Raw genomic sequence first — 19,362 nt, 5'->3', positions numbered from 1 at the left:
TTTTCACCAACATCTTCAACCAGTCCCTGTCCCAGGCCACCATCCCACCCTGCCTGAAAACCTCAACTATCATCCCAGTCCCGAAGAAAAGCACGGTGAGCTGCCTAAACGACTACCGCCCGGTGGCACTCACACCAATCATCATGAAGTGCTTCGAGAAACTAGTCCGGGCCCACATACTCACACGCCTCCCGCCCAACCTGGATCCATACCAGTTCGCCTACAGAGCCCACAGGTCCACAGAGGACGCCATCGCGATGACTCTCCACGCCACTCTATCCCACCTGGAGAGGGGAAACAGCTACGCGAGACTGCTCTTTGTGGACTTCAGCTCCGCCTTCAACACCATCCTTCCAGACAGGCTAGTGACCAAACTACTAGACCTGGGTCTACCACACTCTATATGTGCATGGATCAAGGACTTCCTGACCGACCGCCCCCAGAGGGTGCGGGTGGGCCCCCACACCTCCACAGCCCTCAGACTCAGCACTGGGTCCCCCCAGGGCTGCGTGCTAAGCCCCATCCTCTACAACCTCTACACCTACGACTTCACCCCCGTCCACCCCAGCAACTCCATCGTAAAGTTTGCAGACGACACCACCTTGGTGGGATGCATCTCGGGGGGGGGGACGAGGCGGCGTACAGGGATGAGGTAGAGCAACTGAGCAAGCTGTGCAAGGTTAACAACCTGCTGCTGAACAAGTCAAAGACCCAGGAAATCATCGTAGACTTCAGGAGGAAAAAGTCAGAGATCCAGCCCCTGCTCATCGACGGAGAGAGCATGGAGAGAGTCTCAACCCTCCGATTCCTGGGGATGCACATGCGGGATGACCTGACCTGGAAGGACAACACAAAAGACACCATCAAGAAGGCACAACAGCGGCTATACATCCTGAGAGTCCTCAGGAAGGAACACAGCAAGCAGGAGATACTGGTGACCTTCTACCGCGGCGCAGTGGAGAGCATCCTCACCTACGGCATCTGCAACTGGTTCTCGAGCTGCAGAGAGAAATGCGCTACAGAGAGTCGTGAGAACAGCACAGAAGATCACCGGCGCCCCCCTCCCCTCTCTGGAAGAGCTGTACAACACACGCTGTCTCAGGAAGGCCTCCAAGATCTCCAGGGACCCTACCCACCCTGGGTACGAACACTTTACCCGGCTGCCCTCGAAAAGGCGGTTCAGGACCTTGGCCGCAAGGACAAACAGACTGAAGAACAGCTTCTACCACAGGGCCGTCCAGGCCCTGAACACAGCAAAGACCTAGGTTCTGGGCCCTGGACAGTCTGGACGGATTGATGGCAGCTGCTGGACTGAAAAAAAATCAGGTGTAGTGCTGAGGCACAAATATGTACATTTCAAGCCTGCAAACTGCGACACTTTAAATAAATGTGCAATAACACTATTGTGCAATATGACAACCCTAGTCGTCCATCTGTACAGTACGTATAGTACAGTGGATAGTGTACATAGCCTTTATTTATGTAAACCAGCTCCTTCCCTTCTTGTGATTTTTTTTAAAGTTTTTTTTTTTCTTTCCTAACACCAGGGGAGCCACCCCTCCTAAATTTCGTTGTTTGGTACCTGTACTGTAGCAATGACAATAAAGACCATTCATTCATTCATTCATTATATGTGACATGGCCTCCTCCCCCTGTTTTTTTGTTGTTGTTGTTTGTTTTGTTTTTCTTTGCTTTTTGTTTGTGTTTGTGTTTTTTGTTTGTTAGTTTGTTTTAAAAAAAGAGAGAAAGAACATTGTCTGTTATTGTTTATGGACAATGTACTGCATAACAAAGTGCAAAAAGCTAGTTTGCTACTATTAATGGGACAACAACCTCCCCCACGGATACTAGTTGTTGTGTGTACATGCTGTTGTGTACATGTCTCTGTGAAACTCAATAAAAATATTAACCCCCCCCCCCCCCCCAAAAAAAAGCACTCATTACTGACGAGTATCTATCAGGTGCGTCGCAGCCGCGGGTGTTACGGGACACTCGCACTTTGATTTCACAGAAACATTATTTCATCAGTATTTCTATCAATATTTTTCACGACATGTCACATTTGGAGTCAAATGTAAATGTTGCTTGACTCCATGGGGGTCCGTATCTATGCCTGTTTTGGATAATGTGTTCATTAATAATATGTAAAGTGTTGGTTTTTATTAAGTTGGTTAAACTAGGTAAGGTAAAGACTAGCTAACGAGCCCGGTGGTTTGAGCTGACACATCCGGTTACCATGGTAACGGCAGTGTTGGGGAACTGCCCCGGATGTCCGTGTGACTATATTTACTATATAAATAAAGTTTGATTGATTGATAGTTGTTCAATAACTGAAATGTAATTTATTAAACCGTAAACTCCGGTTGACTTTTCCATAAAATGAAATAATATCGAACACAGAATTCTATGGAAGCTTATAGTGGACTCAATTCAATGCAATTATGAATTTGAGATTGCAATTGCATGTTCCACTTTAGCATGCATTCTTCTTTTTCTTTTTTCCAGATTTTATCCCTTTTTCACCCAATTTGGTAGCCAATTGAACCCAACCTAGCATCCAATTATCCCCTGCCCATTGCGAAGGATCCGCCGCACGTGGCCGGCAGTCCCAGAAGAGGCCGCCAGGCAGACTAGCTGACTGGCTCCTCGAGCCCAGCACCTGTTATTCCGGCACCCCGGGGGCGCTGTTGCGCGACGGATCCTTGTCCGGAAATACTCCTATACCGCCCTCGGGAGCGGCCGCCCAATATGCCGCTCCCCGTGTGTGCCCCAGCCATATCCGGATCTGGCGAGCTGGGATTCGAACCCAGTCCCCGGTGGGCAGCATGCACTAGTGGCCAGTGCTTAGACCGCTACACCACCGCGGGGCTTAGCATGCATTCTTGAGTGGGTATAGAAATAGATCACGCAGAACTGGTTGAACAGAAAAACAGCAACCAAGTAGCCTTGAGCAGAGAGTGGTATGTTAGATGAGTGGCGCCAATGAGCTTCAAATAGTTCCACATAGCTTCCTGGTTAAACTGTCCTGATTTACCCAATATTGACTTTTTATTGGACTAACAAACAGTTGTCAGGCAACATGCTCTGTTGGTATCGTGTAGGAACTACTTGGTGTTTGGGCCAACTCTCTTCCGCATAGAACACCTAGAGCAAGTACCTACATGGGTACAGGAGGTCATGGAGGGTGACTAACCTGTGAACAGCTTCCAAATGCAAATGCCACACTTGGAATCAACTCAGACCTTTTACCTGCTTAATTGATGAACACATAATGAAGGAATAGTCCACACTGGCCCATGAAACAGCTTTTGAGTCAATTGTCCAATTACTTTTGGTCCCTTGACCTACATATTAAAGAGCTGTAATTCCTAAACCCTTCCTTCAATTTGGATGTGAATACCCTTACCCTAAAGCTGAGAGTCTGCACTTTAAGCCCATATTCATTATATAACTGTAACTGGAAGATGTTTTGGTAAACAGCTAAAATAAAAAAATAATCTGTCTGTGTCCAAATATATATGGACCTAACTGTACACATAATGTTTAACTCGGTTACACCAGTACATACATTCTGTGGCCCCCACCACCATCCAAGTTGCCCATCCGTATGTTAAGACCATAGACCGTTACCGTGGTAACCAGGTGTCAAAGCCACTGTGTTAGCTAGCGAACAAACAAACGTCAAACGGCCAGAACAGACAGAAAACTATTAATGTTATGGCTTAGATATTCAGATGTGGAGTGACAGTGTGAAGAGATGAACATGTTGATGTAAGATATCTGTGTATTGTTAAATCTGTAGAAATGGCACACACGTGTTTTGTGTTTTTCACGTTTTCCACGTGGTCTTGTCTTGTCAGAGAAAGGGCTGCCAGTTCCCATGTCTCAGTGGTGCTCTTGGACCTGTCGGACACGTGTATATAGTCCTGGTTGACTTTGCCTACAGCAAGCACACTAATTACTGACTTTTGTAATGAAATCTCACATAAAATTTAAAATGTAATGAAGTCTCACACAGTTTTTTAGCACATTTTTTATTGTGTGTGTGTCATTCAAACACTTTTAGTTTTTTTTCAAACACCATATAAATATGCCAATTAACCCAAAAATGTAATTAATTAAACGAATTAAATGTGCTAACCCAAACCCTAACCCCAACCCTAAACATTTAAAGAAGGGAACTTTGGACTTCTTCTTCTCCTCTCTCTTTTCTTTTCTTTCTCTAACCCTAACCCAATAAACGTTTTAACCCAAAGCCTAACCCTAACACTAACCCTAACCCTACCCCTAAACATTTAAGAGAGGGAACTTTGGACTTCTTCTCCTCCTCTCTCTTTTCTTCTCTCTTTACTTCCCACACTGCGTCCAACTCGTCGCCAACCAACCTCAGGTCGTCCAGCCACTCCTTCCTCTTTGTTAGAGCCTGGTTCTCTACCTGCTGCAGCTTGGTCTGGACCTCCGCCTGCTGCAGCTTGGTCTGGACCTCCACCTGCTGCAGCTTGGTCTGGGAGAGCGAGAGCTGCTGACGAGAGGTGACCAGGTGCGTCTTCAGCGCGTCCACCTCCGCCCTGCTCCTCTTCTCAGCCTCAGCGGTGCGCAGGTGGGCGGCTGTGAAGGAGGCCTTCTCCTTCTCCCACCGGCCTCTGTCTTCCTGGAGCTTCGTGCAGGCCTCATCCCTGCTCTTCTCCAGGTCCAGCAGGGCCTCACTCTCTTTGGCCCTGGCGTCTGCGGTCTCCAGGAGGATCGCCCTGACCCCCGTCCTGATCTTGGCCAGCCTCCTATCCATTTCTTGCTCTGCAGCGAGGGCGTGGCTCCTCATCTCCTTCTCCATAACGTGGAGCTTTTGTTGGAGGTCGCTGTCTCTAAGTCTGCCTTCTTTCACCTCCAGGAGGGCCTGGCGCCTCTCCTTCTCCAGGTCAGAGATGTTGTGGAGGAGGCTACTCCTTTCTTGCCCCATATCGTGGAGCTTTTGGAGGAGGCCCTCCTCCACCTCCGCCTTTGCCAGAGCGCTGCTGGCCTTCTCCGCCTCCAGCAGGGCCCTCCACTTCTCCTTCTCCTCCGCCTTCACACGCTCACACGCCTGGGCCACACGAGACATTTTGGGGGTCTTATCTCCCTGAGGCTCCTCACCCTGGGGGGCTGCTTTGACCAGCTGAGGGGCTGCCTTCTCCTTCTGGGGAGCTGTCTTGACCTCCTGGACGCCTGCCTTCTCTTTCTGAGGGGCTGCCTTCTCTTTCTGAGGCGCTGCCTTCTCTTTCTGGGGCGCTTCCTTCTCTTTCTGAGGGGCTGCCTTGACCTCCTGGTTGTCCCTAGGGGCGGCCATGATGGGGGCAACCGTGGCCACAGAGGCACTGGTCTCATAGGCCTTGTCAGCCGAACAGACCTGCAGGAGCAGAACAGAGGAAGTGTGGCATCATTCATGGCTGCATGGTTACACAACACTGGTATAACTGCAGGGACGTGTGTGCTAATAGTGATGGTTACACTTACAGTAACAGGTCTGTCCTCCGTCAGCCCAGCAGCCTCCTCTCTCCGCTTAGCAGCCTGCCGAAGCTTCCTCTGATTCTTCCTGCTCATGACTACAATATAAAAAATGGAAGGAAGAGAATGTGAAATTACGTATTTTATATTTATATATTATTATTATTTTAGAATGACTTGTGAGGCTGTTTGAACTTCAAAAGTGACTGACGTTGATATTGCGCGACATTGTCATGACAACAGGTGCAACGTGCCAAAAAGCTGTATCCTTGTAGTATTTCTACCTTCCTAAATGATGGCTAGGACGTCGGGTTATAAAGCGAAAGCTTCTTTATATAAAAATATCTGTTGGCCGACACTTTTGATCACTTTCAAACAATAAACCAGCTAGTGGATATTCACTTTAATTCTGGACGTTACAATTTGCATTTCTCAAAACCAACAAACTAAACTGTCAACTTCTATGACATCTTGCTGCAAGGCCTTGTGGTACAGTTCTACCTATTCTTAGCCAATACAACAGAAATATACTTCTTTAAGTTATGTAACATTAATAAATCTCTTTTAATTGCCAATCATGTAACATATTAATCAATCATGAACCTATAAAGTTAATCCTGTAACCTATAAAGTTAATCATCTAACCTATAAAGTTAATCCTGTAACCTATAAAGTTAATCATCTAACCTATAAAGTTAATCATCTAACCTATAAAGCAATCATGTAATTTATAAAGTTAATCCTGTAACCTATAACGTTAATCCTGTAACCTATAAAGTTAATCATGTAACCTATAAGGTTAATCATGTAACCTATAAAGTTAATCATGTAACCTATAAAGTTAATCATGTAACCTATATACATTTAATCATGTAACCTATAAAGTTAATCATGTAACCTGTAGGGCCGGTTTCACAGACAAGGCTTAAGCCTAATCCTAGACTAAAAAACATCTTCAATGGAGATTTTACATTGAAAGTGTGATTTAGTCCAGGACTAGGCTTAAGCCTTGTCTCTGAAACCGGCCCTATAAAGTTACAACAATCCTATTAATACAGGCAGGCCGTCAAGCCCGTAGACTTTTACTTGTCAAGGCAATTTTTTTATGTGCAAATCTTCAAGACTCTCTGGTAATTTACACACAAGACCCACGTTGATCTCTACTCAGTACACACACACACACACACACACACACACACACACACACACACACACACACACACACACACACAGAAACACACCTCCGGGTTGGTCCTTCAGGCTGGCTGCTTCCTGGGCCTGGTTGTCCCTGGGGGCGGCCATGATGGGGGTAACCGTGGACACAGAGGCACTGGTGGCCTTGGGTCCAGCCTGGACCTCCAGGGGGGCTTCTTCCTGAAATACAGCAAGAGAACTTACCTGCGGTGGGTCTCCCAAGTTGGCCTTGGTTCCAGCCACCGATGGTCCAGCTGGTTCTTTCTGGGGCGCTGCCTTCTCCTTCTGAGGAGCTGCCTTCTCCTTCTGAGGAGCTGCCTTCTCCTTCTGAGGAGCTGCCTTCTCCTTCTGAGGAGCTGCCTTCTCCTTCTGAGGGGCTGCCTTGACCTCCAGGCTGGCTGCTTCCTGGGCCTGGTTGTCCCTGGGGGTGGCCATGATGGGCCACAGAACCATGGCCACAGAGGCATTGGTGGTCTTGTCACCCAAACAGACCTGCACGTAGGCCTGTACATGAAAGAATTGTAGGCCAAAGTAATGTAAGTCAACTTCCAAGGACGTCTGGGCGACGCTCACCTACCCGCTCAGCCCACAGCCCACAGGAATTCTCCCGGTAGGCCGGCAATATTTAATGTCAAATATTCCCCCTTATTTAAACCTGAAGTAGAGCAAGAAAACTTACCGGCACTAGGTCCCACACCGATGGTCCAGCCGTCAGCCTAACAGCCCGCTGAAGGAGTCTCTCCTGCCTCCTCCGAGCCTTGCTGTTCATTGCTACAATATAAAAAAACATTTATATTTATATATTATTATTATATAATGACATATCCCCTATGAGTTCATGTATGACTGTGAGGCTGTTTGAACTTCAAAAGACTCTCTGGTAATTTACACACAAGACCCACGTTGATCTCTACTCAGCAAACACACACACACACACACACACACACACACACACCTCCGGGTTGGTCCTCCAGGCTGGCTGCTCCCTGGGGGGCTCCGCCCTGGGCCTGGGGGGCAGCCTTCTCTCCCTGAGGGGCAGCTATGACCTCCAGAGGGGCTGGTCTCTGGGCCTGGGGCGCTCCTCGCTGGGCCAGGGGTCCTGCCGTCTTGGCTTGGGCGCCTGGCCATTTTCTCTCGTCACCCAAATAGAACTGCAGGAGCAGAACGGAGGAGGTGGCAAGCATGGTTACACAACACTGGCAAAACTGCAGGGACGTGTGTGCTAATAGTGATGGTTACTCCTGAGACATCTACTGCCCCCCAGCACTGCGTCTCCTGAAGACACCCGCTTTTCCCCTCTACTGTGTCCCCTAAAAACTTCTATTGACCACCTTGTGCCGTTCCTGTCTTACGGAGCCCCCCTGGGGTCACATGGTAGAAAAAAATATTTGATGTGTGAATCCGTTCCCTCGGTTTAGTAAATCTGTTCCCTCGGTTTAGTAATTCGTTAGGGTTAGGAACGATGGCAAGGATTCTAACCCTAACCCTAACCCTAATCCTTGCGATCATTCTGGCTCGTAGGGCCTAACCCTAACCCTAACGAATTACTAAACCGAGGGAACGAATTACTAAACCGAGGGAACGAATTCACACATAAAAAAAAATGTTTCTACCATGTGACACCAGGGGTCTCCGTACTGTCTCTCCAGTATATAAATATTTTTAAAAATGTTTGCTACGACTGGTGGATTGATGACTCACTTGCTTACTCAAATGTACTGATTGTAAGTCACTTTGGAATAAGGCATCAGCCAAATGCCAAAAATGTAAAAATGTAAAGTGGTTACACTCACAGTAACAGGGTTGTCCTTCGCCGTGGCCTCCCAGTCGTCCTGCTCCGGCTTCCCCCGAGTCTGCCTCTGGTCGTAGCTCCAGGGGTCGATTGTGTCCCCGGGGGCAGCCGGGATGGGGGCGGCTGTGCCCACAGAGGAGACCTGCAGGACAGAACAGAGGAGGTGTGGCATCGTTCATGGCTGCATGGTAACACAACAATGGTATAACTGCAGGGACGTGTGTGCTAATAGTGATGGTTACACTTACAGTAACAGGGCTGTCCTCCTTCAGCCTCTTAGCAGCCTGTAACCGGTCAGATGTCTGCATAAGGTCGGCCATCTTCCTATGCCTACTTCTCGTCGATTTTCCACTGATATTGTATATATTATCATCCATGTCTACAATATGAAAAACAAGGAAGAGAATGTGAAATTATGTATTATATATTTATATATTATTATTATATAATTACTATGAGTTCACGGATGACTGGGAGGCTGTTTCAGCCGCACAAGTGACTGGTGTTGACATCACATTGTGATTGAAGCATCAGTTATCATGACGACAGGTGCAACGTGCCAAAAAGCTGTATCCTATTAATACAGGCGGGCCGTCAAGCCCATAGACTTTCACAGTGGTCAAGCCCATAGACTTTCATGGGTCAAGGCAAATTTCTAATGCACAAATCTCTAACTCAAGAGTCTCCGGTAATTTACACACAAGACCCACGTTGATCTCTACTCAGTGTACACACACACACACACACACACACACACACACACACACACACACCCACATGCTGTATACAATACATAAATACAAACACACACACGCTGTATACAATACACACACAAACACACACACACACACACTATATAAAATACATAAATACACACACACACACACACTGTATACAATACATAAATGGGTCAATGACGGATAAGGTTTTCAGAAGTGCAAAAAGTTAAAAAGTTAAATGATGCATAACACATTTTCCATTAATATTATATGTTGCACCCAAAGATGTGTAAATAGGACTAGCATAGATTGTTATCATTCGGTACAACCAAATCTTTTTTTTAAGATGTCACGCCTAGGCCATCACAGGATAAACCGTCAACTTGGTACTTGGGACATGCTAGCAGCTAGATTGTTGTCTTTATTTGCACTTGACACCACGGACCTCATTGTCTCTTAGCTTGTTTTATAGCATTTTCGCTTTTTAATTGTCTAGTGTGTAATATTTGTGATATGTTATATGTGTATATGTTTGTGAATATGCAGTGAATATGTTTTCTGTTTTTGCACCTTCAGAAGAACCACTACAATTTCATTGTATAGGCAACTGTATTCTATTCTATTCTATACCAGTGGTTTGTACCTAACCTGAGCTCAGACACAATAACTCACCCAGTGACATCAGCACATTGTGATGTCACAACTAGATGGCTATTACAAGAATTAAAGCCACAGGGTTCTAGCTGTGATTGTTACAATTTTAACAATCACAAATACTATTTGCCACTATTTGCCAATTTTAACACACAAATACACACAAACACACAATATAACAAATTATAATTATATAATTATAATACAATATATAAATTATAATACAATTATATAAATATAATTATTATAATTACAATTTTAACACACAAATACACACAAACACACAATATAAAAAATATACAATTCTATAATTACAATTTTAACAATCACAAATACTATTTGCCACTATTTGCCAATTTTAAAACACAAATACACACAAACACAATACATCTCCAACGGTAACGAGCTTCAGTTCGGCCACGAGCGCTTACCTCGTCGTAGCTCTGAATTCGTACTAGTGGCCAGACTGAAGCCGCGCTCTTTTTATAGCTGCGTTGTGTGACGTCAAGTGTCATCTCGACGTCATCCGTCTGCTTGACTGCCTCTTGTCCAATCAAATTACTTGGTTCTATTACGACGTTGAACCCAGTGTGCGCTTAGGCGAATTTACGAACCTAATTACTTAACCTACTGTTTCATATTTCCTGGATAACTTTATGTCTCTTATTATTTCCATACACCAGATCAACCCCTCTGTCATTTTAATTGCTAATACACTTAGTCCAAAAACATTCATGATGAAGTTGATTTCAAGTAGGCCTACATACCTGTCAACGCTCCCGTTTATCCGACAGATATAGAAACACATTGGCCACTGATGTACGTAGCCACTATACGTGGCTAACGAGATGATGCATCTCCAGGGGTTATCCTAATAAAGACATGTACAACACGTCTGACTGTCTATCGCAGGGGGCAGTTTAAAGCACACAGAACGACACAGAAGCCATTAAAAAGGTTTATTTTGAAAGTCACTATTTCACTATTCTCGTTTGCCGCAGGCTACTGCTTTAGGGAGACATTTACATGTAAACATACCTTCGTTTTGGGACGTGTTCAAAAAGCAAAGGACCGTTTGATCATCTAATTATGTGTAGTTATGTTGTAATCGAACGGTTTCCATGTATTAACCCTACAAGAAAACTATATTTTATTTTTTTACAGCATCAATATTCTTGCAGCATCCTTAGTTATCGTTTAATTTCCAACCCTTTGAGTGGCAATATCTGTAAGTTAAATTATTATCCATCATTGTTATAATGTTTACCTTTAAGTGTTTCGGCATATTTACTACAGTTTGCACAGTTTGGTGGCATGTACGATAGCACATTGTAATGATATTATAGCATTCAGGCTATTCTTTTTGATACAGGATGCATTGCACTGATTAGCATTCGGGCTCTAAATGAATGAATGAATGGTCTTTATTGTCATTGCTATAGTACAGGTACCAAACAACGAAATTTAGGAAGGGGTGTTTAATACGAGATGCACTGATTAGCATAAATGCGATGTTCTATCTGATTAGCTACGGGGTTACTGTGTGGTACATGTTGGTGCTGCAGGCTGGCTGTGTTCATTTGCAATATAAAATCCTCATGTTTAAGCAGTTTACGTTTGGGTCACTAGAGGGCGCCAGTACACCAGATTATCAGTCTTCCCTGTATGGAAGAGAGCGGGCCGCTGTTGGCCCTAGCGGTGAAAAATGCGCAGATCCTAATTCAAATAAATTCAGAATTACCCCAGTAGCTGTGCGCGGAGTCTTTATGGTTGGGCTGATATTGGTAGTGTTATCCCCAATCTATCTAACAGCCCACTCTTCTGGTTTTGTAATGAGATCACTAAAAGACATTGATTGAGTTCAATATGAATGGAGAATAGTCAAATCAAATCAAATCAAATCAAGTTTTATTTGTATTCGGTTGTTAAGTCGTGACGTGTTTCCGGGTCCAAAGTTGGCTGAGGCGCTGTCTTCGAAATGCCTCAGTAATAATAATAATAATAATAATAAATTATATTTATATAGCGCTTTTCCGAGGCTCAAAGACGCTGACAAATATGGGAAAAACGGGAAAGTGCTGTGTCCCTTGTTGTATGAATAGATCCCAGTCTAAAAAACGATTGAACTGTCATTCTACCGCTGTAGTACACTGGTACTCTGGTGCTTTAGTACACTGGTACTCTGGTGCTTTAGTACACTGGTACTCTGGTGCTTTAGTACACTGGTACTCTGGTGCTGTAGTACACTGCAGTGGATGCTCCTCCATAGAGGTGGAGGAGGCCTGGCCTCCCCAATAATTTGAGAGAAGAGAGAGAGATTAAAAAAGCAATAATTATATTTATTTTATTTATTTATTTAACAAAAAACATATTTAAATTGTTTTAATATTAATATTATTTCAGTTTTGTTCATAAATCTGAATTTTTCCATGGCTAAAACCCAATATTGCAATTGTAAAGCACCTACAGGCCAAAATCCCTATCTGTTTGTATTGAGGGAGGCCAGGCCTCCCCCAGGAAAGTGGTTTCTCATAGAAGTCAATGTAATGCAAAAAAAATTCATGGCAATATGTGATTGGCCAAATCACTGAAAATGGGTGGGCAAGGGAGGCCTGGCCTCACCGTGCATTGAGTCCAGGGCTGATTTGTTCGTCCAATCACATGAAGCCATTTTGAGAATTCGCCAGTCACTTCAGTCAAAGAAACACTCGCCATAGTGGCTACGAGTGTCCTATCCCTGAAAATAATAGCTCATTTGGCCAAATACTTTTGCTTAAAATGACCTCGGAAGTCGGCGAGATTCTGATTCTTTATACATCGACGATACATATACTACTGCTTCATATTTCCTAGATAGCTTTATGTCTCTGATTATTTCAATACAGTAGATCACATCACTGTCATTCCATTGCTAATACACTTAGTCCAGAAGCATTAATGAAGTTGATTTCAAGTAGGCTACATATAGCCTACTACCTAATATGTCCTGTATTATGCCCTGCTCTATGGTTAACACTTTGGAAAGTCACAGCTTCATATTTGCCAGAAAGATTCATGTAACTGGGATTAATGCCATTTAACATAAAAATAACAGGGGGGGAGCAGAATGATTAAATGTACAGTATGTTTAATTTATAATTTCTGATTTGTTTTAGCAAAGGAAGTCCAGTAAGGGACCAACCGCTGCCTTCCGTCGTCACTTTGTCCTACACCGCACCTGGGTCCGCATCACACACCAACCCCTCATAAATTCATAAAACAATGGCCATACACTTCATATACAATCATTCATCTTTGGCTGCTGTTATGAGGGACGCTGTACCCGGTTCCTGAGATTATTTGGAAAGAAAATCAATTGAATATCCTAATTATAGCACATTGACACTTACTCTCATAAAACGTCAAGCAGAGTTCAGTAGGAGATCCAGGCTTGGTGTAGTCTCTGGGCTTTCTGTTCAGGTTGTCTCTGGCATAAACGTTGCCCCCAAACTGCACCAACAGGTCAATCGTGTCCATTATTTCTACTCTGGCTGTGTGGTGGAGAGCTATCATGGTACTTGGCAGCCTTCACCTTGGCACCTAGGGTTAACAAACAAATGTTAAAGTTGTTTGGAAACGTTTTATCAGATTGCCAGAGTCAGTAATACAGGCATTGTCACATACCATTGGCACATACAATATTTATTGTATTGATCTTTAATTTTACATCTGATTATATGTTACATACCTCAAGACCTAATTGCCCTGTTCTGTACATATCATACTCATACATATCATCACATGTATATTCACTTTTATATTAATTTACTGTAATACCATATACTGTAATACCTCATACTGTAATACCATGCACTACCATGTCTACATTATCATGTGTAGAGTACCACTGGTCACTGGTATGAGAGTAGAGTGTCACTGGTCAAAAATGTAAATGTGATTTGCTTACAACTGTTCTTCATATTCCTCTTGCTCCTCTTCCTCCTCACCTACATTGAGCAGCTCCCTGGCACAGTCCACATGTCCCTTGGCAGATGCTGTGTGAAGAGGGGTACCAAAGTAGATGTCTTAGGCCTCCAGGAACACTCTGTAAGCTATCATTAGCTTCACTACGTCTGGATTACCTGATGTGAAGACATATGACATGTCTCCTATCCATATGGTTCCATATGGTTGATTTTACACAGAACATCTTCAAAACACACAGATCATCTCAGACACTTAGCCAGTACATAAACTCACATGTTCTGCAGTTTAATCTCCCCTCTTGCATCCTTACCCTTCTTGCCTCTGTATCTCCTTTTGCAGTTATTTTTTACCTCACCACCTTTCCTCTGGTCACACCCCACTTTTACTGGTCTTACCATTCCATCCCGAGTCAAAAACCCTTTTCCCACCAAACTTACCCTCTACTCTCATCTCATCCCCCTCACCCGTGTATTCCTCCTCCTGTTCGCCTGACTCCTGTATCTCTATTGTACCCTGTATGCAGGCCTCATGAAGGGTGGAGGCGGTGAGGGCTGTGAAACAGGGGGTTGATTTTCGCTCCATGTTCCAGAAGCAGCTATGCAGGCTCCAGACTCCCAGCGGCACAGATGTTACAGAGAGAGTGCTGCCGTGGATGCATGTCCAGCTGGGGGCGCCAGAGAGGGGGAGAGAGGAGACCAGGAAGGGTGAAAAAGGGGACGCAATGGAGACAGAGAGACATCTATCACTTTTTCTGTCATTTATTTGGCTGTTTTGGTAGTCTGTCCAATGTGACTAGTTCACTTGCCCCCCTCCACCGGCCCTAGTTTTGGCTAAAACTTTCTGTTCATTCTTTTTTATGATAAATCATAGTTAGCTAGCTATAACCTCTTCATATATACAGTACCAGTCAAAAGTTTGGACACACTTTCCCATTCAATTGAATGGCACTGAAGATGTCATATCCTGGGTTGTCTGCCCTTCTGTAGGAGAAAGACGGACACGTTAGACATTAGAACAAATATGTTATTTCAGTGGACAAAAAAGTGAAAAACATTTTAGCTCTCACTTCCGGATAAAGGGCCCCGTCCAGAAACAAGCCTGAGGCCCTTCTCCCTATTCCCTTTTTGATTGATTGATTGAAAACTTTATTAGAAGATTTGCAGGAGTAGGTACATGAAAGTACATATTACATACAAGGTCAACTAACAGGATAAAAACCCAAGAAAGCCATAAGGATGTTCTCTGTAAGGATGTCCTCTGTAAGGATGTCCTCTGTAAGGATGTCCTCTGTAAGGATGTCCTCTGTAAGGATGTCCTCTGTAAGGATGTCCTCTGTAAGGATGTCCTCTGTAAGGATGTTCTCTGTAAGGATGTCCTCTGTAAGGATGTCCTCTGTAAGGATGTCCTCTGTAAGGATGTCCTCTGTAAGGATGTTCTCTGTAAGGATGTCCTCTGTAAGGATGTCCTCTGTAAGGATGTTCTCTGTAAGGATGTCCTCTGTAAGGATGTCCTCTGTAAGGCCAGTTCTGTGTTGGACAGTGAAGGTCACTGAGCACAGTTCTCTAAGCTAAGAGGGGGTAGTGTGGAGATGGTGTAGAGAAGAGAGTTACAGTAGTCTACGACGAGACAGAAGAGCATTCACACCAGCGGAGGCTGGTAGAGGTAGAGATCGGAGCACAGGCTCATTTCAACGCATGGAATGGAACGAGGAATGGTAGCAAACACACAGGGCGTCAAATACACAAATACATGATTGACACCATTCCACATCCGTTCCATGCGTTACAATGAGCCCGTCCTCCGATTTCTACCTCCACCGGCCTCCCCTGGTTCACAGGCCGCATGCAGTACCTCTCCTTTATGGCCAGCAGCACTGGTGTGTCCACGAGCGACACGTCTGGGCCACTGGGAGTGTCAGAGGAGCCCTGGAGGAAGTAAACAGACGATGCAGACAGTTAATATAACCACTTAAACCTTAATTGGTCCTAAATTCTGCTTTAATTAAATTCTTAATTTGATTGTTGATTACTTTATCTCCTTGTCATCAAATGGCATCCTGCTTTTGATCTGATCATCATATGTATAATGTTATAGGCAGTTTAGTTTGGGTTCTGGCTTTTAGGTGGAAATTAGTCAGACAGGACATTCAGCAGAAGAGGTTAACATATTAGACATCATCTATCGTGTGATCTATCTACTAGACAAAGACAAGGATAAGGTGACTGACTGGTCACATCAACAGCATCTGGGAGACAGAGGCCTACAGGGTCTTGACCCTGTGCAGCCCTGGGACATCTATCCAGAGGCCTTGTTCCAACACTTTTAAACATGCATCCTTCCTAACACCCTTCTTTGAAGTGAACCACTGATTCAATATAGTTGGATAGGTCAAAATGTGCGTTGCCTGTGCGTGTCCCTATCATCGCTCAAGGAAGGGAGAGAGGAAGGATACATTTTGAGTGCATCCAAATGTAACAGAGGTTGGTTGGTTTTGGAATCACGCTCTCGTGATGAGGTCATTCCAGCAGATGTAGCCCTCCTACCACAAGGATGTCCTGTTGGTATAACGGTTTATGTCTGTGGCATAAATACAAGAGGTTCAAGAGGTTCAAACACCCAAACACACAAACGGCCTGTCTCACCTGCAGGTCCCTGGTTCAACCCCATATGGAAAAAGATGCAAAAATTGAATGAATGATCTTTATGAATGAATGAATGAATGAATGAATGGTCTTTATTGTCATTGATATAGTACAGGTACCAAACAACGGAATTTGGGAGGGGGGGGGGGCTCCCCTGGTGCTAGGAAAGAAAAAAATACTAAAAACCAAGAAGGGAAAGGAGCTGGTTTACATAAATAAAGGCTATGTACACTATCCACTATACTATACTATACAAATAAAACACTGTGCTGTACTCTATGCTATGCTATACCTATTCTAACATTTCCTATTCTCTGAACCTTATGTACCCTAGGGTTGTCATATTGCACATAGTGTTATTGCACATTCATTTAAAGTGTCGCAGTTTGCAGGCTTGAAATGTACACATTTGTGCCTCAGCACTACACCTGATTTCAATCCAGCAGCTGCCATCAATCCGTCCAGACTGTCCAGGGCCCAGAACCTAGGTCTTTGCTGTGTTCAGGGCCTGAATGGCCCTGGGGTAGAAGCTGAGCTTCAGTCTGTTTGTCCTTGCGAACATGGTCCTGAACCGCCTGTTCGAGGGCAGCCGAGCAAAGTGTTCGTACCAAGGGTGGGATGGGTCTCTGGAGATCTTGGAGGCCTTCCTGAGGCAGCGTGTGTTGTACAGCTCTTCCAGAGAGGGGAGGGGGCGCCGGTGATCTTCTGGGCCGATCTCACGACTCTCTGTAGCGCATTCCTCTCTGCAGCTGTGCAGCTGGAGAACCAGTTGCAGATGCAGTAGGTGAGGATGCTCTCCACTGCGCAGCGGTAGAAGGCCACCAGCATCTCCTGTCCGATGTGGTCTTTCCTGAGGACTCTCAGGAAGAAGAGCCGCTGTTGTGCCTTCTTGATGATGGCTGCTGTGTTGTTCTTCCAGGACAGGTCATCCTGTATGTGCACCCCCAGGAATCGGAGGGTTGAGACTCTCTCCACGCTCCCTCCGTCGATGAGCAGGGGCTGGACCTCAGATTTTTTCCTCCTGAAGTCCACGATGATTTCCTGGGTCTTTGACTGGTTCAGCAGCAGGTTGTTAACCTTGCACAGCTTGCTCAGCTGCTCTACCTCATCCCTGTACGTCGCCTCGTCCCCCCCCGAGATGCAGCCCACCACGGTGGTGTCGTCTGCAAACTTTACGATGGAGTTGCTGGGGTGGACGGGGGTGAAGTCGTAGGTGTAGAGGTTGTAGAGGATGGGGCTTAGCACGCAGCCCTGGGGGGACCCAGTGCTGAGTCTGAGGGCTGGGGAGGTGTGGGAGCCCACCCGCACCCTCTGGGGGCGGTCGGACAGGAAGTCCTTGATCCATGCACATATAGAGTGTGATAGTCCCAGGTCTAGTAGTTTGGTCACTAGCCTGTCTGGAAGGATGGTGTTGAAAGCAGAGCTGAAGTCCACAAAGAGCAGTCTCGCGTAGCTGTTTCCCTTCTCCAGGTGGGATAGAGTGGAGTGGAGAGTCGTCGCGATGGCGTCCTCTGTGGACCTGTGGGCTCTGTAGGCGAACTGGTATGGATCCAGGTTGGGCGGGAGGCGTGTGACTATGTGGGGCCGGACTAGTTTCTCGAAGCACTTCATGATGATTGGTGTGTATACATCTGATGAAAGAATTATAAGCCTTTCGATTTCCTTACTTTTTCTCTCTCTCTTTCTTATAATGCAGTTTTGCATGGAATGAAAGTTGACAATGTTAATTTTCTTAATAATACATTTGATTAGTTTATGAATATGAATATGAGTATGCAGAGGGGTCGTTTTTTTATAGGGTGCCATTTGGACTTCATAACTTAATACATTGTTGATTTATCTATATTTTAATGTTCTATTATATAAAGGACATATCTAGCTTGCTGAAAAACATAGTGGTCGAGCTCAGGCACCTACAGTAAATTGTATTTTATTTAGAATACCCTCTGTTAGTTGAATAGGGCTAACAGAGTGGACACTAACAGGGTGGACATTTTGAGTTAAATGTAGCCTTTAGCATGCCTGTGTTAGCATAATGCCTAGCATGACCATGAATACTTGATTAGGAATCTAATTTGCACTAAACACTTTTTTGAAATTATTCAATTTGATTGATATCCTCAATATTTAGGCCTAACAAGGTGGACACGTTATGGTCAACCACATTAAACTCACTTGATAAAAACATCAAAATCAGATGGTAAAAGAGGTAGAAAATCACACAGCTTACCACATTTGAATTTCCCTCCACTGATGTGATGTCACCTCATGAGAGTGATGTGATTGAGAAATATGTTTTGTTTTTTAAAGGGACACAGCTCAACAGGGTGGACAGTGACCGCAGGGACAAACATACCACCTTAATCTTTTGTACCAATTTATTTTGGGGGGGATAAAAACTATATTTGATTCAATAGATATTGCTCAGAAAAATGTAATAATAATAATATTATTTCGAAATGTATACGTTTTTATTAGTTATTTTTTAGATTGAAGTTGAACGAACAACACTGGGGACATGGCAAAATCCCATTTACATCTTTAAAATGTAAAAAAAAAAAAATTAGAAGCCCATATCATTGTATTCATAATAAGTAACAATTGACTATACATGAAAAAACGAAGGGAATTAGTATTTGTCCAAATTTAGACAAAATACAACATGATTTGTACTGGGGACGGAAAAGGCACCCTATTAAAAAAAAATGACCCAGAGACTCTAATGAGCCAAACAACAAAGTTTAAATCGGCATGGTTCTACCGGCGGAGGCGTGGGGGGATTATTTTCGACGCAATAACGTCCCTTCCTCCTGGCGCTGCAATCACTGTGATGTTGTAACCCGGAGAGGCCCCACAGTATCAGCGGAGGAAGGGCTTGGTTGAGGGAGAGAGAGAGGGGGACAGAAGCATCATC

This window comes from Nansenia antarctica (assembly GCF_963989245.1).
Source record: "Nansenia antarctica genome assembly, chromosome: 5".
NCBI classification, from domain to species: Eukaryota; Metazoa; Chordata; class Actinopteri; order Argentiniformes; family Microstomatidae; genus Nansenia; species Nansenia antarctica.
Note: the sequence above shows the minus strand (reverse complement) of the source record.